The following is a 23807-nucleotide window of genomic DNA, read 5'->3' as shown; positions in this document are numbered from 1 at the left end:
TATGGGGAAGCTGAACTTCGGGGCTTCTTTGATCATCTCAACACTTATGACCGAAATTTGCAGTTCACCCTAGAAGTTGAAATTGAAAATAAACTACCGTTTTTAGATGTGTTGATTATTCGTAATGCTGATAAACTGGATTTTACTATCTATCGAAAGCCAACATAAAACAATAGATATCTTCACTTTAATTCAAATCATCCCCCACAAGTTAAAAGAGCAGTTGTAACTTCCCTCATTGATCGTGCCCTGAACATTTGCTCCGATTCGTATATAAATGCAGAAATAAACTTTATCAGAGATATTCTTTTTGGTAATGGATACCCCATTCCTTTTGTCAATAAAATAATTAACCGTAGAATAAAAATACATTCTTGTAAAATCGAAGAAGATATTTCACAATGTGAGGCTACTGATAAGCCCTCAAATATTGTCTATCTTCCGTATATCCCAAAGATCACAACAAAATAAAAAAATATTTGCACAAAAAATAATCTGTAAGTAGTTTTTACTAATAATTTTAAAATCATTAATTTCTTAAATTCTGGTAAAGATAAGACCCCAGTTACTCGCCAAAGAGGGGTCTATCAAATACCCTGTGATTGTGGAAATTGCTGTCAGCAGAACCCATCAGAATTTTTAAAAACGGTTACAACAGCATAAAAAAGACATAGACAAGGCATTAATTCCAAATAGTTCCAACAACTCCTTTGATTCCGCTTTAGGTTGGCATATATTTAATAATCCGTCCCACACGATACTTTTTGAAAAATCTTGACTCATCAGTAATGATTTGGGGATAAAACAGGTGGTTCGAGAATCAACCGAAATTAATCTCAAAATAAATAATAATATTTCTTTGAACAGGGACTTAGGGGAATACTCACTAAACTTTTTATACTCAAATTTAATTAAAAACGATCTAACAAAATATTTTACTAAACCGATTTATAATAGTACTGAACCAGCTACGAAAAGGCCTTTGAGACAAGCTGCTAAAAAAGCAAGGTTGGCTCTGAGAAATGCGCCTAAATGCGAGTTTATTTGTTTTAATAGCCCTTATGCGGTCGCTCCATTCGTTGCTGGGACTGCAGTTCTACCATGTTCTTCTTTAGTTAGTTGGCTTGGTCTGTGTTTCGGCCCAACACTTTGCACTACCTGTTCATCCCTAGTGAATCAAGCCGTGAAAAACCTACGCGTCACTTACGGAAAAATATCCCCAAATAAAAGCCGTTACAACCGCAACGGTTTGTGCATGATTTATAACGCTTATTGCGCCCCTGTGCTTTTGTTTTTATCAGGCATGGCTCATCTGTTTCGTAAGAAAGATCGACATACTCTACGTACAGCTTATTTCAGATATTGCAAATTCTTCCTCCGGCTTCCTAGATGGCACCGAAACAAAAAAATAATTGCTCGATTTGGTTTAATTGATGTACCTTCTCGGATTCGGTCTGCCAGTGATGATTTATGTAAAAAGACTATCAACTTTATTCACGTTTATGACCCTCTGCAGCCTTTTTTCCATATTGATACTGGTTAATTAGTCCATGTTGTCTTTTGTTAGTTTGAATTTTGTTTTTCTTCGCTTTTTATCGTATTTGTTTTTGTTTATTTATAATACTCCGTACTTTGTGTTTTTTATACTTTACGGGTAATAAAGTTCATTCATTCATTCATTAATCACTTTGTTATCTTTAGTTTGAATGAGTTTATATTCTAACTTCATTCTTTTTGTCAGTCCTGGTTGAACTTCGTTGAAGTAAGGATGCTAGGGCTGTTTTTAAAAAAAATTTCAAATAACAATATTTAGTTTTAATTCTCACAATTTAATGTAAGTTTATTTATATATACATATTTTCTCTCTTGTTCTCGTATTGTGCTGAAGACGGCCCTTGGACATAGGGCCAAAATATTCACAGAACTGATTTCCACTGTCTTAAAAAGATTTTCCCTATTGTTTCTATTTTGTATTTGTTTGTGATCTTTCCCTTTAAGTATTCTCTGAAAGTTCAAACTTAATACCCAAATCCATTCTTGAGATACGCCCTTTTGCACATAGTGTATTTATATTTAGTTCAACCCCCCCCCCCTCAATATTCTGTTTATTTTTCAATTTCAACGCTTAGCCTTAATTGTACTAGTGTCATAGTAGTAGTTTTTGTAGTATCATAGTTGGTAGTAGTAGGAACAGTAGTAGCAGTAATAGTATATTATTAGCAGAAGTAGTAACAGTAGTAGTAGCAGTATTAATAGCAGTAGTAGCAGGTTCATTTTGCCTTTTGGTCAACTGAATATCCCACTCATGATACCCCTGAAGTTTCCTCTTGATACGATAATCCGTTTTAAAAGTTGCGGTACGTTCGTATTGTCAATATGTATACACATAATATGCTTTGATTTAATTCAACGTTTCCCATCTATGTTTCCTCAAATGTTTATCTCAATATCCTCAGCCTTAGTAGTACCCGCTACAGAAGTAGTAGTTTTAGTGATAGTAGTGGTAGTAGTAGTTGTGGTAGTAGTAGAAGCAGCTGTAGTTGCAATTGTAGTAACGTACAAATACTGCCTTTTTGGTCAATTGATCATCTCCCGAAAGTTCTAAATTAATATACTTAGTCACTCCTGAGCTATGACCTTTTGACAACCCATATACAAAAAACATGTTTTGATTTAGTTCAACATTCCTTGAAAGACTCACGTTAATTACCCTTCGTATTTTGGGAAAGTAGTGGTCAAACATACAGACCTTTTCTCAATAACATATACTATAGGTAAAAAATGAACAAATTGCCTAACTTACAGCCCATGCCCTTACGCCTTGGCGTGGAAGGGTTGTCACCCCAAACACATAATTACTGAACCTTTCAACAATGCTGAAAAAATTGATGTCTCGAAAATTTGTTTGGATGTTCTCTTGGGGGGAAATCATGGGCGTGAGGGGGGGGGGGCACTATAACTTCCAATTTGAATTCATATGTGCCCCATCTGAATTTTGTGCGACAATCCATTACATTAAAACCTTACATGCCTCCAGGGCATAACTTACAGTCCTTGCCCCAGGGCTGTGGGGGTTGTGTCAACCCTGAATGCATTGTTATATATTCTATGGACTATTTTGTTAAGAATGAATATCTCACAATTTGAATCAGATGTGTTTCATGAAAGAAGGGTAGTTAGGGGGGGGGAACAAATGAGTACCTCCAAGATTTATACAGCCATCCCTTCCATAAGGACTTCAAATGCCCCTGGGGTATAACTTACAATCCTAGCCTCCAGGATATGGTGGTCTGTAAACACCCGAAAAGCCTTGTTATATGATCTTTGTACTATTTTGAATTAAATGGCTGTCTCAAAAATTTCTATTGTCAGCATTTCAGGAAAAGACAGCGTGTACGCGGGGGGAGGGTAACTGCCTTTTGACTACTTTGACTCATGAAAAGGGCACTAAAACTTCTGATTACCTTTCCAATGGGACCCCTCTGAAGTACATACGACTACCCTTTCTACGAAAACCTTATATGCCCCCAGGGTATAACTTACAACTCTTTCCCTGAGGACTGTGGGGTGGTTGTCATCCTCAAAGACATTGAATGCGGTCAATTTTAACTGACCGCATTTTTAGAATTTGTTCTCCAAAATTCATTGAGGAGGAATTATTGTTGTTAAAAGAGATTTTAATAAGTAACCATTATCCGGGTTGGTTAATTGACCAGACTTTTTCGAAAAGAAGGAAAAAATTTCTAGAATGTTCTGACGATATTCTGGAAACAACAGAAAAAAAAGATATTTTTTGTTCTCTACCATATGTTCCAGGTTTGAGTGAAAAACTTAAAAGAATTTTACAAAATAATGGTTTAAAGGTAGCTTTAAGAGGTAGTAATACTTTGGCTAGTTTTTTAAATTCTGAAAAGGATCGGACTTCCATAGAGCAACAAAAAGGGGTTTATAAAATCCCATGTACTTGTGGAAGCTCTTATGTGGGACGTACTAACCAGAATTTAAAAAGAGGTTGCTACAACATCATAATTCTATTTCATCGTCTTTAAAGCAAAATACCAAACCTGAAGATTTCACGTCGGCCCTCTCGGAACATATCTTTAATTTTCCAAATCATTTTATTTTGTTTGAAAAAGTTTCTTTGATTTCTAGGGACCAGGGTTTGAGGCAAATTTTCAGGGAAATAATCGAAATTAAAAAGATTCTCTTCAAGAATATTTCCATAAACAGAGATACAGGTGAATTTGGATTAAACTCAATTTATGATAATTTACTGAGGCCAAATAAAGTAAATATCACCTCACCTAAGAGCTATGACCTCTGTCCACGTAATATGTCAGATAATTCTAATGAACCGGAACCGAAAAGGTCAAAGAGATTAGCCTCCGCTGTTGCATTGAAAAAAATAAGAGCAATAAACTATATGTAATTAGTTTATTAGGTATATATTTTGTTTATTTTTATTCATGTCTTTTAGTTTTACTGCTGATGATGAACACTGTATATGTGTTCGAAATATCCAGTTAAATAATTTTATATCTATTCACTTTCAATAAAAAGGTATCATCCCTATTTTGAACTGTTTTACTTTCAAAACTGCTAACTCAAAATTTGGATTGAATGTTTTGAGGGAAATAATGGACGTGAGGGGGGGGGGAGAGCTGGCTGCTATCAAATCACTTTTGGCTCTTAAAAAGGGCACTATAACTTCTAATATCAAATCGAATGAGCCCCAGCTGAAGTTTATGCAAACATCAGTTCAATAAAAACCTTGTATACCCCCAGGGCATAACTTGCAACCCTTGCTCCAGGGTTGTGGCGGTTGTGTCAACTCTAAAGGCATTGCTATGTGTTCTTTGGACTATTTTGAACATAATGACCATCTCACAATTTCAATCAGTTACGTCTAATGAAAAGAATAGTAGTCGGAGGGGGGGGCTATTTGCCCTCCATCGCTTTTAACTCTGAAAAGGGAACTATAACTTCCAATTTTCAACCAATTAAGACTCCCTTAAAGCTTATACAACCATCTCTTCCATGAAAACCTTAAAAAACCCCGGGGAATAGCTTACAACAATTTTCCCGAGGCTCTGGGGGTTTGTTTCAACCCTAAAAGCCTTGTTATCTGATCTTTGGGCTATTTTGAACAAAAATTCCTATCTTAAAATTTCAGTTGGATGCATTTCGAGGACATTGGGGTATCCACCCTCGAATCACACTGAATCTTAAAAAGAGTACTAGAACTTCTGACTGTCAATCCAATGAGCCCCCTCCAAAGCTTATACGATCGCCCTTTCTATATAAACCTTATAAGCCCCCAGGGCATAACTAGCAGCCCTTGCCTTGAGGGCTGTTGGGGAGTTGTCATCCTCAACAACATATTTTCCAGAAATTTCGACAAATGGCTATGTTAAAATTATGATTGGATGTGTGTGGGGAAATGGTGGGCTTGGGAGGGGGATATTTCCCCTCCAATCACTTTTGACTATTAAAACGGGCACTAGCCCGTTCAATTTTCAATTGAATGAGCCCTTGTTAAGGTTTCTACGACAAATCCTTCGATGCGAAGTGCCTTGGTCTAAGACCTAAGAAAAAAGTAATACATTGTTCCGACATCGTTTTTTACTTAGATAAATAAAAAAAACTAGTTTTTTTGACTGAAAGTAAGGAGCGACATTAAAAATTAAAACGAACAGAAATTACTCCGTATAGGAAATGGGTTGTCCCCTCCGTAATCCCTCCCTCTTTACGCTAAAGTTTTTAATTGTTTTAAAAAGTAGAATTGTGGCAGAGTCGAACTTTAGCGTAAAGAGCGAGGGACAACCCATTTTATATACGGAGTAATTTCTGTTCGTTTTAACGAAAATTACACCATCAGATTCAGCGTATCAGAGAACCCTATTGTAGAAGTTTCAAGCTCCTATCTACAAAAATGTGAAATTTCGTATTTTTTGCCAGAAGACAAATCATGGGTGCGTGTTTATTTGTTTGTTTGTTTTTTCCCCAGGGGTCATCGTATCGACCAATTGGTCCTAGAATGTCGCAAGAGGGCTCATTCTAACGGAAATGAAAAGTTCTAGTGCCCTTTTTAAATAAAAAAAATTGGAGGGCACCTAGGCCCCCTCCCACGCTCACCGCATAGTCAAAAACCACAATAACTGTGTCCTTGGGAATGACTTACTCCCCCAAAGTCCCTGGGGGAGGGGCTGCATGTTACAAACTTCAGCCAGTGTTTACATATAATAATGGTTATTGGGAAGTGTACAGCGTTTTCAGGGGATTTTTTTTTGGTTTTGAGGGTGGGGTTGAGGGGAGGGAGCTATGTGGGAGGATCTTTCCTTGGAGAAATATGTCATGGGGGCACATAAATTAAATGAAAAGGGCGCAGGGTTTTCTAAAATTACTATAAAAAAAACAATGAAAAAATAAACATGGAAAAGTTTTTTTCAATTGAAAGTAAGGAGTAGCATTGAAACTTAAAATGAACAGAGATTAGTACGCATATGAGGGATTCTAAAAATACTTTAGCATAAAGAGCGAGGTATTTAGGAGGAGATTAATACCTCGCTCTTTATGCTATAGTATTTTTAGTAATTTCAACTATTTATTCTACAGCCTTACGGATTCAGGGGTCGTTCTTAAAGAATTGGAACAAATGTTACGATTTAGTGTAAAGAGCGAAGTATTAACGAGGGTAAAAACCCCCTCATATACTTAATAAAAATTTAAGAATATAAAGGTTTGTTACGTAAGCTAATTCTTAAGTTACGTATATTTTTTACTAATAAAAACATTCGTTGAAAATTAAAACTTATAGTTGCCTTTTTATGTAGCCAAAAAATTGCAGGGCAACTAGGCTTTCCCCACCACTTATTTCTCAAAATCGTCTGATCAAAAACTAAGAGAAAGCCATTTAGCCAAAAAAGGAATTAATATGCCAATTTAATTTTAATAATTTATGTGTGGTGAGCCAAAATCGAACTTGCATTAACTCAAAAACGTTCAGAAATTAAATAAAGAACTAGTTTTTTAACTGAAAGTAAGGAGCGACATTAAAACTTAAAACGAACAGAAATTACTCCGTATATGAAATGGGTTTTCCCCTCCGCAATCCCTCGCTCTTTACGCTAAAGTTTGACTCTTTGCCACAATTCTGATTTTTAAAACAATTAAAAACTTTAGCGTAAAGAGCTAGGGATTGCGGAGGGGAAAACCCATTTCATATACGGAGTAATTTCATTTTATGTTCATCCTCACCCCAGACATTTTCCCATGCCTTTTGATTTATCTTTTCGGATTCATTCATCACCTTGTATACTTTCACATGACATTGTAATTTTACTTAAGTCTTTTGAACGCAGAGTTTCTTGTGCAGCATGTTTGTTTGCGATTAAATGTGATTATCGCTGTTGCTTGTTCCATACCTTTTGACTTTATCCATTCGGAGTAATTCGTCACTTTGTGCAATCTTGCACGCGTCTAATTTTATTGTGTGTCATTTTATCTGGGGGTTCGTTATGATTCACGCTGTGACTTGACTTTTAGTCAAAGATTTAGTTGTGAGTCATTCTATTTTTGATTCTTTTTTATCTCTGCTTTCACAGGTCTCCTTTGCACATATTTCTATTAATATCATTTTTGTTTGGGATTCATCACGTGGCTGGCTTGTCTATGGTTCTCGCTGTAGGTTGTCTTTTAACCGCTGCTTGACGTGACTTTCTCCAGGCTTTTCCCTAGTAATTATTTTCGCTTTAATATCTTGTTACATAATTCAGTTTTTTATTTGCGATTTTTAATGATTCCGCCATAGCTTGTCTACTAGCCGGAGATTTTTCATTGTGAATCATTGTTGTTTCCGGTTTGTTTTGTTGCTCGTTGTCACGAGTCATATAAGTGCATATTTTGTTTTGAATTATTTTCGTTTGGCATTCGTTGTGATTCTCATTGTCACTTGCCTTTCAACCAATGATTTTGTTGTGAACCATTTGTGTTTGAAATTCACTTTGAAACTTATTGCCATAAGTCTTCTAAGCGCATATTTTGTTGTCTATTATTTCCGATTATTATTCGTCACGTGACAGGCTTGTATATATGTAATTCTCGCTGCCCCTTGTCTTCTAAGAGCAGAATAATATTAAATCTTTTCCAGGTTTTCCCCAGTAATTATTTTTGACTTAATTATCTTGTTAAATAATTTAGTTTAAAAAAACACATGGAGCTGTTTTCGGAAAAAAATGCATACATAGATAAATGTAAACAGGAAACCCAGTCCTTCAAGGCCGCCACTGATTTTGGATATCTTTGATTTATTGCAATAATATCGTTACGTTTTGTCTATCACCTTGTTTTGGTCCTTTTTTTCATGCCAGCGATATCGGTTGATTACGAGAAATCGGCAAGGTTTTTTATCCCCCACAATTTTGTAGAAAGTGTGGACCCCAGGCTAGATTAACGAATATGACAACACATTTTGTAAACCTGAATACAAGTGTTGCATAAGCCCAAAAAGAATGATTTTGCTCGTTCTTGAGCCAGAGCCTACAGTGTGACAGAGAATTGGAGCTTCGTGGTATAGTTAGCTATCAATTAAGCCAGCACAGAAAGGAAAATTCAGATTATAATAATTCCATCATTATAAAAAAAAGGATGAAACAACACATTTAGCAATAATTTACTAAAATGCTTTATAAAATCTAATCAAACTATGACCAATCATTATAACTATTTAAATTAAATATAGCGTATACTTGAATGAGTACTAAACAAATCAAAATCATACATCAACTGATTACCTATTAACTACCACTGTATCACAATGTGAAGTATGAGCGCAGTTGATCGACAGACTGAACCGTATATCTTTTCAATCTATTTCATTTGTTTCCTAATATTGACTGTAGACCATTCAGCAAATGATTATCTAATAGGTAAATTGGTGACACAGAAGGCTCATTTTTAGCTGATGAATCAGCTAAGATCTTACTATTAAGATCTCATACTGCCCCTTACTTTCAATTGAAAAGACCTTCTTTTTTTATTTAATTTTTCATCGTTTTTCATATAATGCCGAGAAATCCAGCTTCCCTCCTTGGAAATGTCCCTCCCCCCCGAAGAAAATTCCTCAGAGCAAAGTTCCTCCCATGTTAGTCAAATTGTCTAATAATTACGGCTCGGTGGATGACATTTCCCCCACGACCCTCCAGAAAAGGCAGGTACAATACGCAATATGCACATTGTTTACATACAGGAGTTATCATTGGGAAAGTGGGTAAAATTTTATCCTGGGTGTGTCAGAATTAGGGTGGCAAAATCATTTTTATCCAGGTTATCAAAAGGGTGTATCTACAAAATTTTACGAGCAGCTGAGGGTATTAACTTGAAACTTTCAGGACCACTTTTGCTAATACTACTGTGACTGCAACTGCGATAGTGAAAATTTATTGAATCTTTCAACTATGCTCAAGAAAATGGTAATCTCAAATATCGTACGTCTTTGGGGAAATAAAGGGCGTGGGACGGGGGCTAGTTACCCTCCAATCTTTCTGGTCACTTAAGAAGGGCACTAAAAGCTTTGATTTCTGTTCGTATGCACCTCTTCCGATCTTCTAGGGTAATTAGTTTGATACAATCACCCCTAAAAAAAAAAACCCACATCCGTGGTCTTTCTTGTGGCAAAAAAAATCACAATTCCACATTTTTGTATAAAGGAGCTTGAAACTTCTACAGCAAGGTTTTCTGAAACGTTGAATTTGATGATTTTATTTTCATTAAGATTCCTTGACTTTTAAGGGGATATTTCTCCACTTGTTCGAAAATCAGGTAGTTTTTCTCAGGCTCGCAGCCATTACACTAAACTGTTTGATATTTTGTTCCATCGCCCATTAAAGTGAATAACTCAAAAATAGAACTGACCTAGAACTGTTTTTAGAGCCATAGAAGGTGAAAGAAAACAAAAAATTGCACAGAAAAATATCTATAACAAAGAATAGGCAAAAATTTAAAAGCAAGATACAACCATTTAAACTGTTAAAGAAGGTGAAAGAAGGTGTGAAAGAAGGTGAAAAAAGTACAAATCTAAGTTAAACCCTGATACTAATGCTTAAAATAAAATACTAATACTAAAAAGACTTATGCAATCGACACAACCAGTTATCCTTGTCATTATCTAAGTTAATATTTACTCTTCCTTTCTCGTATTTTCAATAGTGATTATTCACTTTTTTAATAGTTAAAATGGATATGGAAAACATCTTAATGTAAATAAAATGGATTGCAAATTCGTATGCAAAATAGGGTTGTAAATGAATATGGAAAATATCTTATACGTATTCCATTTTTAGTTACTAAATTAAGTAAAAAAAACAATTTTTTTAACTGAAAGTAAGGAGCGATATTAAAACTTAAAACGAACAGAAATTACTTTGTAAATGAAAGGGGCTGCACCCTCCTCAACGCTCCGCTCTTTACGCTAAAGTTTGATTCCTTTTCTCAAATCTAGTTTTTAAAACAGTAAAAAACTTTAGCGTAAAGAGCGGGGCGTTGAGGAGGGAGCAGCCCCTTTCATATACAAAGTAATTTCTGTTCGTTTTAAGTTTTAATGTCGCTCCTTACTTTCAGTTAAAATTTTTTTTTTTTTTTTCTGAACGTTTTTGAATTAATGCATATTTTGATTTTGGGTCCCTGCAGATGAATAATTAAAACAAAATTTGCATTTTTTTATGGCTAAATGGCTTTCTCATAGTTTTGATTAAATGATTTTGAGAAAAAAGAGCGGGGGAGGAGGCCCACTTGCCCTCCAATGTTTTGGTTACTTAAAAAGGCAACTAGAACTTTTAATTTTTTATGAACGTTTTTATTAGTAAAAGATATACGTAACTTACGAGTTAGCTTACGTAACGAATTTCTGTATTTGCATGTTTTTATTAAGTATATGAGGGGGTTCACCCCCTCATCAGTACCTCGCTCTTTACATTAAAGCTTAAATTTTGTCCCAATTCCTTAAGAATGACCCCTGAATCACAAAGGCCGTAGAATAAATAGTTGAAATTACTAAAAAATACTTTATCGCAAGGAGCAAGGTATTGGGAGGAGCTGAACCCCTCATATGCGTTATAATTTCTATTCGTTTTAAGTTTTAATTCTGCTCCTTAGTTTCAGTTGAAAAAACTTCATATTTATTTTTTCATTGTTTTTTAAGTAATGCTAGAAAATCCTGCGCTCCGTTCATGGAAAACGTCTTCCCCGATTACAAATTCCTCTATGGAAAGTTCCGCAACATATCCCCCTCTTCTCGACCCCTCCCCAAACCCAAAAATCCCCCTGAAAACGTCTTTACACTTCCCAATAACCATTACTATATGTAAGCACTGGTCAAAGTTTGTAACTTGTATCCCCTCCAACGGGGACTGTGGGGGAGTAAGTCGTCACCAAAGACGTAGTTATAAGGTTTTTCGACTATACTGAATAAAACGGCTGTCTCAGGATTTCGATTGGGTGACTTTGGGAAAATACTTAGCGTGAGAGGGGGCCTAGGTGCCCTCCAGTTTTTTTGGTCACTTAAAAAGGTCCTTAACACTATAACTTTTCATCTCCGTTAGAATGAGCCCTCTCGCAACATTATAGGACCACTGGTTCGATACGATAACCCCTAAGGAAAAGAAAAACAAACAAACAAATAAACACGCATCCGTGTCCTTCTGGCAAAAAATACAAAATTCCACATTTTTGTATATAGGAGCTTGAAACTTCTACAGCAGGGTTTTCTGTTACGCTGAATATGATGGTGTGATTTTCTTTAATATTCTATGACTTTTAGGGGATGTTTTTGCATATTTTCAAAATAAGGCAAATTTTCTCAGGCTCTAACTTTTGATGGGTAAGACTAAACTTGATGAATTTTATATATTTAAAATAAGCATTAAAATTCGATTTTTTTTTATGTACCTATTGTTATCAAACTTCCGTTTTTTTAGAGTTTTGGTTACTATTGAGCCAAGTCGCTTCTTACTACAGTTTGTTACCACGAACTGTTTGATTAGAGAACAGAGGGTTTCAGTATTGTAATTCAGTGAACATACTAAACAACGTTCATCTTGTTTTCTTTGCTAGAGAGCAATTACTTCATTGTTTTAAATTAGTCTTTAAAATTAAGCTTCTTTCGTGGCTTAGTTATTAGTTAAATCAAATAAAAACAAGTGTTGAAGCCCTTGGCCCACACCCATATGCAAATATACCTGTTCCTCAGTTATTCTCTTGAATAAAAACCTGCTCTGAGTACAGGCGTGGTATCGTCTTCCGCCTGTGGCTGGGGATGACCATCATGGCAGGCGAAGAGCCAGATTTCCGCCCATTTTAGAATTCCGGGTCTTATGCTGCCTGCCCAACCTTTGAATTATAGCTTGATTCATCTGATCATTAAGAATGATATTGTAGGCATATCTTTATGAGTTTCCTTCCGACAATTTTGGAGCACCGTGATGTGACTAACTACCTTCCGTGATATGCTTCTTGTTTCTTCTTCTTTCTTGAAGGGAGGGGGGGGGGGGTTCACAAAAGCAGAAAAATTTTGAAGGTGGTATTCAATGAAAAAAAAGACATATTTCAACTCCTTTTCAGGAAACATCAAACTTGTTGTGCAAGTTTTTTATAACTTTATTTTGACCTTAGGGGGTATTTTGCACATCCAGCACCAAGCCTAACCCTTCTCAAATTTTTCAAGATGACAATCCACCTGAAGGCTCGATTTGAAATTTCCATTAGAGTGAACAGTCATAATGGATTTTCTCAGGGGAGCTAAATCAGTTAGTCTCTATTTCCCGTCTTAACGTTTGTGCAAGTATTTCTTTGACTTTGACTCTTCAATCACTTTGACTCTTAAAAAGAGCACTAGAATTTTCGATATCCTATCGAATGAGCCCCTCAAAAGTCTATACGACCATACCTTCCATACGAAGCGTCTCTGATAAAAAAAAAAAAAAAAAACAATTTATTGGAGCCTTATGAACCTTTACTATAGCCAACGTTATAGCATTGCCTTCTGATAAAAAAAAAAAAAAAAAGCTGAAAGTAAGGATCAACATTAAAACTTAAGACTAACAGGAATCGTTACATATATGAGGGGGGCTTCCTCCTAAACACCCCGCTCTTCATGTAAAAGTTTTTTTAGCACTTTAAGAAAAAAAGCTTCTTATTGTTCTAGTGTTCGTACCGTTGTTAATTTCCTTGCTTGTTTGTAATTTATTTATATTTTTGTGTATATGGCCCACGGGTTTTTGAAATACACTTATCTATCTATCTATCTATCTATTGTTCTAATTAAACGAACTTAGTGTTTCAGGAGTTGTTCCTGTAAGTAATCGGGGACGATATTTAAACTTTAGCGTAAGGTGCGAAGGGTTGAGGAGGGGATAAAACCCCTCATTTACGTAAAAAATTCCGTTCGTTTAAGTTTTAATGTTGCTCCTTACTTCCAATTGAAAAAAATTGTTTTTTCATTTAATTTCTGATCACTTTTTAAATAATGCTAGGGAATCTAGCAAAACTTCCACGAAAATTTCCTCTTCCCTACGGATATGTCCTCTAAATAATTCAATTTTCGTGAAAAATTACCCTGCACAATTGCCCTTAGCATCTCCATGTGTAAAAGTGAGTCGGGAAAGAGAAAGCAAGACATAAGAAGAATTTTATACAGGAATTCTGACAAATTCTTTCAGTGTAAATTTCCTCTGAAATATTCACAGCCTAGAAACATCCTTCCCCATGGAAAATTCTCCCTGTGAAAAATTCGCTCCCCCACGCGAAAAAATGTATGCATACTTCTCAATAAGAAATACTATACGTAAATAATGGGCAAATTTTATTACTTACAGACCTTTCCCCAGGGGCTTTAGGGGTCATGTTATTTGCAAAGGCATAGTTATTCGACATTTCAACTATGCTGAACATAATGGCTATCTCAAAATATTAATTAAATAAAAAAAAACAAGTTTTTTAAATGAAAGTAAGGAGCGACATTAAAACTTAAAACGAACAGAGATTATTCCGTATATGAAAGGAGCTTTTCCTTCTCAACGCCCCGCTCCTTACGCTAAAGTTTGACTCTTTCTCTTAACTCTACATTTTAAAACAGTAAAAAACTACACTTTTGAACTTGTAATCCCTCCCACGGGGACTGTGGGGGAGTAAGTCGTCCCCAAAGACATAGTTATTAGGTTTTTCGACTACGCTGAATAAAAAGGCTATCTCAGAATTTTGATCCGTTGACTTTGGGAAAATAATTAGCGTGGGAGGGGGCCTAGATGCCTTCCAATTTTTTTGGTCACTTAAAATGGGCACTAGAACTTTTCATTTCCGTTAGAATGAGCCCTCTTGCAACATTCTAGGACAACTGGGTCGATACTGTCACCCCTGGGAAAAAAAAACAAAACAAAAAACAAACAAATAAACACGCATTCGTGATCTGTCTTCTGGCAAAAAATATAAAATTCAACATTTTTGTAGATAGGAGCTTGAAACTTCTACAGTAGGGTTTTCTGATACGCTGAATCTGATGGTGTGATTTTCGTTAAGATTCTATGACTTTCAAGGGGTGTTTTCCCCTATTTTCTAAAATAACGCAAATTTTCTCAGGCTCGTAACTTTTGATGGGTAAGACCAAACTTGATGAAACTTATATATTTAAAATCAGCCTTAAAATGCGATTCTTATGATTTAGCTATTGGTACCAAAGTTCCGTTTTTTAGAGTTTTGGTCACTATTGAGGCGGGTCACTCCTTACTACAGTTCGTTACCACGAACTGTTTGATCAGACATTTTTAAGAAAGAGGGGTGTGGGAAGGGGTCTAGTTGCCCTCCAATCTTTTATGTCACTTAAAAAGGTCACTAGAACTTTTGATTTCCGTTTGAATGGCCCTCTCTCAATATTCTAGGATGACTGGGTCGATACGATCACCCCTAGGAAAAAACAAAAACATAAACACTCATTCGTGATCTTTCTTTTGGCAAAAAACACAGAATTTCACATATTTTTTGTGATAGGAGCTTGAAACCTCTATAACAGTGTTCTCTGATGCGCTAAATCTTATGTTGTGATTTTCATTTAAGATTCTTTGACTTTTAGAGTATGTTCGCCCTTTTTTTCAAAAACATTCAAATTTTCTCAGGCTCGTAGACTTTGATGGGTATCCTCAGCTCGTGAAAAATTACTAATGTGAAAACCCCAGGATAAATTCCCCTGAAAAATCCACCTTCTCACAAGTATTACTGAGCAGCCACAGGGAAGGTATTACAAATAAAGAGAATGAAAAAGGTGAATTTTAGTATATTTTACCAATATTCCAAATTCGGGCCATGGGTTGGGCAATGGAGGACCACGATTGTATAAAAATTATGACATTTCGTTTGTTGATAGATAAGTCTATCTATCATCCGTTCATACGTCATTCCTAGGGCAGAACTAAGGTAGATAGTCATAGAACTAAGGGATGAAAGATTGGGTTGATTTTGGGTTGACGCGTGACGAAAAATGTCCACTGGACTTGTATGCAGAATATGCGACAAAATTTGCTTGGACTCACAGGCAAACGAATAAAAATAAGTTTTGAAGTAAGATATCGCTTTTGTTTTGTTGTTTGTTTTTTTTGTGGGGGAGGGGGAGAGGGATGGGATTCGGGAGAAGGGGGGTCAGAGGTCAGCTTCCATAAGTTTTGAAATTTAAATACCGTTTATATTTTTTAGGAAAGGGGGGTCGGGGCCTGGAGGACCATGAGTCAGCTCCCATAGGTTTTGAAATAAAATATTGTTTATATTTTTTTGGTGGGGGAAGAGGATCGGGCCCTGGAGGGCCAGGGGTCGGCTCCCATAAATTTTGGAATAAAATATCGTTAATAATCTGTTGTTTTTTGTTTTTGGAAAAAGGGTCTGGCCAAGGAGGGCCAGAGGGCAGCTTCCACAAGTTTTGGAATAAAATATCGTTAATAAGTTATTTTTTGTGAGGTGGGGGTTGGGCTTATCTAATATTTGAACTATTTAAAAATCCTTCAATAAAAACCTTATAGTCTCGTGGGGCACAATTTACAAGACATGCCCCAGGCTCGGGGGGGGGGGGGTGTCGACCCCCTGAGTTTTTGTTATTTGACCTTCAATTTTTTTTTTACAAAATGGCTATCTTAAATTTTTTATCCGAAGCATTTGGCAAAAAAGGGTGGGCGGGGGCTAATTGCCCTCTGATAACTTTGAATCTTAAAAAAAGCCGTAGATCTTCCAATTTGCAATCGAATGATTGCCTCCGAAGTTTATATGACCACCCTTACATATTAAGTACCTATGAGGAAAAAATGGATAAATAATAAAATATTGAAACCTTATGGCCTTTACTATAGCCAACGCTATAGCATTGCCTCTGATAAAAATCGATAAAAAGACCTAGAATTTTAAAGCTGCTTCCTATAACTTTAATGTTAAAATCATCTGGAGAAAGCAAAGAAGGTTTTCCATGAATTTATTCTAAGAGCAAATACGTATGTCGTTGTTTCTGAACTGGGCGAGCCTGATGTTTTCTTTTTGAGGTTTCTTAAACATACATTTCAAGTTGCTTTTATGTCCAAATATTATTCAAAAACAAAATTTCAGTAGAAACATTAAAAAGAGCAAATTATTATATGAGTTCTTGTTTTTAATTTGAGACATAATTACAGAATTATTTGCAATTGGTTATACAAGAAAGCTTTGTTTTAGGAATTTTAGTCAGTTAATTTAAGGTGTTTTTTTAATTAAGGCGACGTTTCTAAGACTCTTAAGTCTTTACTTTGCGAAGACATGATCTACACTATCATGTTTACTGCAGCTGATGCAGCGTAGTAATCGAGGTTTTAAAGAACAGCCTAGTGGCAAATTTTTACCATTTCAACCCATGATTTTTGTTCAGACTAATTTAAAAAAAAAGTTTTTTGAGGGAAGTAAAGACCGAAGTTGAAACTTAAAAACAAACAAAAATTACAGGTTAACAGTCTATCTAACATATATCAATAAACCTAGTACAAATGAACTAAATAATCGTATTTCCATATATATATAGGATTATATAAAAACTACCACTTTACTGAAAACACAGAAACCAATTATTAAAAGCAAGAATATTGACTTTGGAGTCAAAAGTGAGTACGTAGCCAGACAACAAAAACCTGAATTTTGAACGCTTTCCGGAGGAAGAATTTGTACACCTTCAAAAACGATGCTATAATTGCCAGGAATTTCGTCACATTGCAGCGGTGTGCTCTGGTCCCCTGATTTGTCCACGTTGCAGTGTCCGAGGTCATACGTCAAATGCTAGTACCCCTTGGACGAAACCAATTGGATTTGCAGCATGTAAGTCGACAAAACATACATGTCAGTCATTCCAGTGCCCTGTAATGAAAAAACTAATCGGAAAACAAAAACGCTCCGATGAATGAACAGATTACTAGGATTGTGTCTTGGAATATGAATGGAGGTGTGTCTCACAGAAATTGAATAACTATGTTGGCGTAGTGATACTCTGTGCATCCAAGAACATTTGCTGGCAAATGATAGCCTCAGCCTACTCAAGTTTTCAGACAATCATACATTTTATTTTGTACCAGCCAAGTCTCGTCAAAGCGGGAGGTCTCCTAGTTGGCTATTGATCGTATGTAGTTCTACCGTTGATTCCGAGAGGCTTCATACAACTGATATCCTTATGTACAAAAATATCTTGTGATTGTCAATGTCTACCTTCCTGTAATCTATAGCGACGAAGAATCGGATAACCGATTCTTGAAAGCAGAGCGAGCTCTTGCAAGGTGCCTCAAGACTACAATGTTGTCTAAACTGGAATGCGTTATAATCGGAGACTATAACGGTAATCTAGTCGATGACTCGTCTCTTCGGTCCCAGCTGATCCTAAGTACACTTGAAAGTCGGTATTGTGTGCTCCCAAAAGACAAAGATTCCACGTTTGTACATACTAGTGGTTCAGTCTCAAATATAGACCATTTCACATGCACAATCAACTTGATTGGCACAGTGAGTTTGATAATGGGAAGTCACTCTCCTGACCACATCCCAATTGAAGCATGTGCTAATGTGGGTATCCCAAAGTCCAAAAGTACTTCAAAGTGACATGAAATAAAAGATTGGCCAAAGGCTGACTTCCCGCTTTATTGGACTGTGCTTGGACACAACTCTTCAGAAGATCAGCGTGCCATTTAGTCTACTACAAGCCAACATGCAAAGGAATATCCAGGAAAATAAAATATGGTTAATGCCTTTTGGGCTGAAATCACCCATGCACTGCTAACCTCAGAAAAGGCTGCTATTTCCGTTAGGAAAAATTCGTAAAGGTACTGAAATCCTTTGGTTCTCAAAGAATCAAAAGCCAGTGAAAGAATGTCAGGATGTTAAGTTCTGGTTCTCGGTGTGGAGGGCAAGTAGTCGTCCTAAATCAGGTGTGTTGAATTGTCTCTGTGTACACACAAAACGTAAATTTGAGAAAGTGCTCAAGCAGCATCACATGAGTGTAAAAAATGACTATACAGAGAGAATAATTAATGATCCAAGTCGTTTATGGAAAGACCACATGAAAGATCACCGAACAAGCCTAAGTCCATGCCTAGTGATCCAAACGACTGGCGAGCTTACTTTACAAGTGAATTTAGGGCCCAAATCCCAGTATAGGTAGACCATATACCGAGCAACTTGAATCTGTGCAATCAAATTCGAATTTCCTGGACTGGACCGTATCTGTTTCGGATTTAACTTCAAATGCCTTTAGGCTGAATAAGAAATAATTGTGCGGAGTTGACGGTTTGTGTGCACTTCACCTTGTGAATGGTAGTCGTATTTTGTATGGAATGTTAACCTTATTGTACCAGATCATATTCATTGTTAATTTTATACCCGAAGTTTTCTGTACAGGGTAACTTACGCCCATCCTGAAAAAAGGAAAGCCAGCTAACATATACTCCTGGTATTGCCCAATTACAGTGTTGCCGGTTTTATGCAAGCTTCTAGGAATGCTTATATTGTCAAGTGTTAAACACTGTTGCCAAATGCAAACCACCAGTTTGCTCAGTTGCGCTGATGCTCTGTTGGCCCTTGCTGCTATTCTCTTTGCTTCTGAGACAACGGGTGATCCACTAGTTATTGGCTCTTTTGATGTGAGCCGGGCTTTTGACTCGTCTGTACACAGGCAGATCTTTCTAGAAGCATATAAACAAGGTCTAAATTTGTGTATTGTGAGAGTATTATGTTATACCTACAATAACCTTAGAGCGCACATCAAAATACCCTCAAATCCAGTCGAATCCGCTGTAGTAGCGGTCCGTAAAGGAGTCAGGTAAGGTTCGGCTGTGTCTCCGAGTTTCTTCAACAATAGTGTTCTGCCGGCACAAACCCGAGTAGCTACTTCCTGTGTTTCAAGAGGGATTGATGTCTCGTTGATGACGTATGCTGACGACCTCCTTAATTTGAACAGGTCCGCTGATCGACTATTGAAGAATTTTGATGTTGAATAGGGAATACAATAACGTAGGTTTGTCGTTTAATTTCTTTGGGTAATTCAGTTGTGAAACAATCTGAGAGTATTACTTACTTTAGCTTACCAATCGGTTGAAGCCTCCTCTCCACCGGGAGGCTGCTTGTGTACCACGTATAAGTGAAAATCTGGATTGTTTATGCGTCAATTATTGGTAACAGACATCAGTTCTGCCGTTAATATCTTGCGCCGCTGTATAATGCCATTGCCCTTTCACATGTATTGCATATAGCACCCTTTTGGAAATACCTGTCGTTCGCTCAGTGTGCAAAAGTAAGAGTTCTGTTTTTTCCATCCGTGAAGTTCCTTCTGAGACTTCCACCATGGACGATTAACTCCTATATAATGCGTAATTATGGAGTATCCGATCTTACAGTCTGTGTTAAACATGTCGCCGAGAATTGTCGGAAAAACGCTAAGGAAAGAGCGAACCTCTAGCTAGCCATCTTTTGCCAGTAGTTTTGCTAATGCATATAATGTGTAAATACGGAGTCAGTTATATTTTCCTTTGTTATATGTTTTAATTCCATGTGAATTTTCGGACAATAAAATTATTTACTTACTTACATACTAATCTATAAAGCTTTTCATAGTCAGTAACTTCCAGTATATAATTAAAATTATCTTAAAAATAGAAGCATAAAAATAAATATTTTTTTAATAACCATAAAGTCACTGAACAGCATACAGAAATATTGGATTGATTTATCAGGTAACATTTGGTCTCACCATCTATAATACCAATAGTAAATAATAAACAATCTTAAATTGTAAGAAATACACTTTAGTATTACTTAAAAAAAATGCTTTATTCGTATACTGTAAAAGGTGGCCTTAATCGGTTTAATTTTACTGTACCAACTCCCATATTGTTTTGTGTTTTCAGTAAAGCACTAGTTTTCTATAATCCTACAAATATTGGGAAATATGATTATTTGGTTTATTTATACTAGCTTTCTTGATATGTGTTAGATAGACTGTGAAGCATTTGTTCGTTTTAAGTTTCAACTTCGCTCTTTATTTCCCTCAAAAAACTTTTTTTTTTAAATTAATCTTTGCAGAAGCAACACTGCAATGACCTTTTTAATTTTTCGAGGGGGGGGCAGCACCCTCATATATGGAATAATTTTTGTTCGTTTTAAGTTTTAATGTCGCTCCTTATTTTTAATTGGAAGAAATTTATTTAATTTCTGATCGTTTTTCAAATAATGCCGAGAAATCCATGCTACACGAAATGATGTACCCGATTTTTGATGGTGAGCAACCTCGACGGTTAGGAAAGAGTAACCATTTTTCTGAAGAAGATTTTTAAGGTTTTCGAAACCTAAGCAAAATTTTGGTAGGCCTATCTCTTACTTATTTTACGAAACATCTCCCCCTCCTCCCTCCTGATAAGCACCAAAAAACATACAAGTGTGGAATAGCAATAAACAAGAAAAGGTTGGAAAGTAACCTGACAACCAGAAAAATATCACAGAAAAAAAAATGCTGATAGGTTCTTAGTGCTATGATTTATCTGTATACATTACAAATTGTTTTATTCTTTCTATTAAATAGTAAAAAAAGTAATAATATGAATAAATAAATTTAACAATAAGTAATCCTTCTTTGGAGATACAACTTTGAGTGGTTCCATAGCCATATGCCTACACTTATACAGCCCCTAAGTGGCAAGGGGCTGGGGTCCAAGGCATAATTTGTTCCAAAAATAGTGTATGGAGCATTTTGACATTGACAAAAAATAACAAAAATAGTGAATTAGCTGAAAAATAATCATATATAAGGTAGGACCATAATTGAAATAAAATTGCCTGATTAAGGAACTGAACCCTTGCCCTTCTGATTTAAAGTATAATGCGCTAGTAACTGAACAATTGCGGCTGATGATCGAATTCAATCTGTTTGTTCTTGTAGGGCCAAGTTGTGTAACTTACAGCCCTTTTCCCAAAGACTATAGAGAGCTATGTCATCACCAAATGAATAGTTATCGAACCTTATTCAGCAAATACGTTTGTAATTGGCTATTATAAAACATTGAGTCAATGAAAGCTTTTCAAACAGTTCGTGGTAACGAACTAGTAAGGAGCGACTCGGCTCAATAGTAACCAAAACTCTTAAAAAATGGAATTTTGATACCAATAGCTACATCAAAAGAATCACATTTTAATGCTGGTTTCAAATATATAAGTTTGATCAAGTTTAGTCTTACCCATCAAAAGTTACGAGCCTGAGAAAATTTGCGTTATTTTAGAAAATAGGGGGAAACACCCCCTAAAATTCATGGAATCTTAACGAAAATCACACCATCAGATTCAGCGTATCAGAGAACCCTACTGTAGAAGTTTCAAGCTCCTATCTAGAAAAATGTGGAATTTTGCATTTTTTGCCACAAGGCAGATCACGGATGCGTGTTTATTTGTTTTTTTTGTTTTTTGTTTTTTGTTTTGTTTTTTTCCCAGGGGTGACCGTATCGACCCAGTTGTCCTAGAGTGTTGCAAGAGAGCTCATTCTAACGGAAATGAAAAGTTCTAGTGCCCTTTTTAAGTGACCAAAAAAATTGGAGGGCACCTAGGCCCCCTCCCACGCTAATTATTTTCCCAAAGTCAATGGATCAAAATTCTGAGATAGCCATTTTATTCAGTGTAGTCTAAAAACCTTATAACTATGTCTTTGGGGACGAATTACTCCCCCACAGTCCCCGTGGGAGGGGCAACAAGTTACAAACTTTGACCTGTGCTTACATATAGTAATGGTTATTGGGAAGTATACAGGCGTTTTCAGGAGGATTTTTTTGGTTGGGGGGAGGGGTTGAGAAGAGAGGGATATGCTGGGGGAACTTTCCATCGAGAATTTGTCATGGGAGAAGAAAATTTCCATGAAGGGAGAGCAGGATTTACTAGCATTATTTAAAAAAAAAAATTAAAAAATAAATGTGAAAAAGCTTTTTTAGCTGGAAGTAAGGAACAGCAATAAAACTTAAAACAAACAGAAATTATTACCCGTATGAGGGGCTCACCTCCTTCTAATACCTCGCTCTTTACGCTAAAGTATTTTTAGTAATTTCAACTATTTATTCTACGGCTTTTGTGATTCAGGGGTCATTCTTAATGAATTGGGATAAAATTTAAGCTTTAGTGTAAAGAGCGAGGTACTGACGATGGGGCGAATCCCCTCATATATGTAATAAAAACATGAGAATACAAAAGTTCTTTACGTAAGCTAATTTATAAGTTACGTAAATCTTTTACCAATAAAACTATTCGTAAAAAATTAAAAGTTCTAGTTGCTTTTTTAATTAACCAAAAAATTGGAGGGCAACTAGGCTTCGTCCCCCGCTCTTTTTTTCTCAAAATCATTCGATCAAAATTACGAGAAAGCTATTTAGCAAAAAAAAAAATAAAAAAATATTCAAATTTCGTTTTGATCATTCCTCTGCGGAGAGCCAAAATCAAAACATGCATTGATTCAAAAACGTTCAGAAATTAAATAAAAAAACAAGTTTTTTTAAGTGGAAGTAAGGAGCGACATTAAAACTTAAAACGCACAGAAATTACTTCGTATATGAAAGAGGCTGCTACCTCATCAACGCCCCGCTCTTTACGCTAAAATTTTTTACTGTTTTAAAAAGAAGAATTGAGAGAAAGAGTCAAACTTTAGCGTAAAGCACGGGGCGTTGATGAGGTAGCAGCCTCTTTCATATACGAAGTAATTTCTGTGCGTTTTAAGTTTTAATGTCGCTCCTTACTTCCAGTTAAAAAAACTTGTTTTTTTTTTTATTTGATATTATAAAGAGAAAGAGCAGTAAACTATAGTTGGCGAAGCTAAACTTTTGCAATTAGGAGAAGGGGATGGGGTATGTCAAGGAATATTCATTTGTAATTTTGAGATTCAATTATTTGTTATTCTATGAATTTCTTCCTCTTAAGGACATTCGATATTTTAAAAATCATTTTGCGAACTCCAACGTCGTCTGACCGTGTCAAAGAGTTCATAGTGAATTCTCCCAACGGATTAATGAGACTTACTAAGGGGGCTGGGAGGGGAACATACGGGATGGGCTATTGTAATCTCCAGTTTAGTGTTTTGGACCATAACTATTTTCTTTAGTGGTAGTGTTAACTTATTATCCAAAAGAAATAACAGAGAAAAAATCAATCGGTAGCACACCAAAGGCGTCGATTGCGAGGGTGTGCTACTAACAAAAAGAAAAAAAATAGAAAAGAAAAAAATAATAAAAATAAAGAACAAAAAAAACAAT

The 23807-nt window shown here is 36.0% G+C and overlaps 1 long non-coding RNA gene across 2 annotated transcripts in view; it reads left to right on the top strand.

Moving 5' to 3' along the window:
- The first annotated feature begins 1041 nt into the window (after nt 1-1041).
- LOC136038742 (uncharacterized) overlaps nt 1042-23807 on the top strand; it is a 47311-nt gene continuing 24545 nt past the window's right edge. For both annotated transcript variants that reach the window (XR_010620285.1, XR_010620284.1), the window contains exon 1: nt 1042-1834. This is a non-coding gene — a long non-coding RNA (uncharacterized LOC136038742). The remainder of the gene's footprint in view (nt 1835-23807) is intronic.

This window comes from Artemia franciscana, chromosome 18 (genome assembly GCF_032884065.1).
Source record: "Artemia franciscana chromosome 18, ASM3288406v1, whole genome shotgun sequence".
In the NCBI taxonomy this organism is placed as follows: domain Eukaryota; kingdom Metazoa; phylum Arthropoda; class Branchiopoda; order Anostraca; family Artemiidae; genus Artemia; species Artemia franciscana.
The sequence above is the reverse complement of the archived record's forward strand: the minus strand, read 5'-3'. Positions and strand labels throughout refer to the sequence as shown.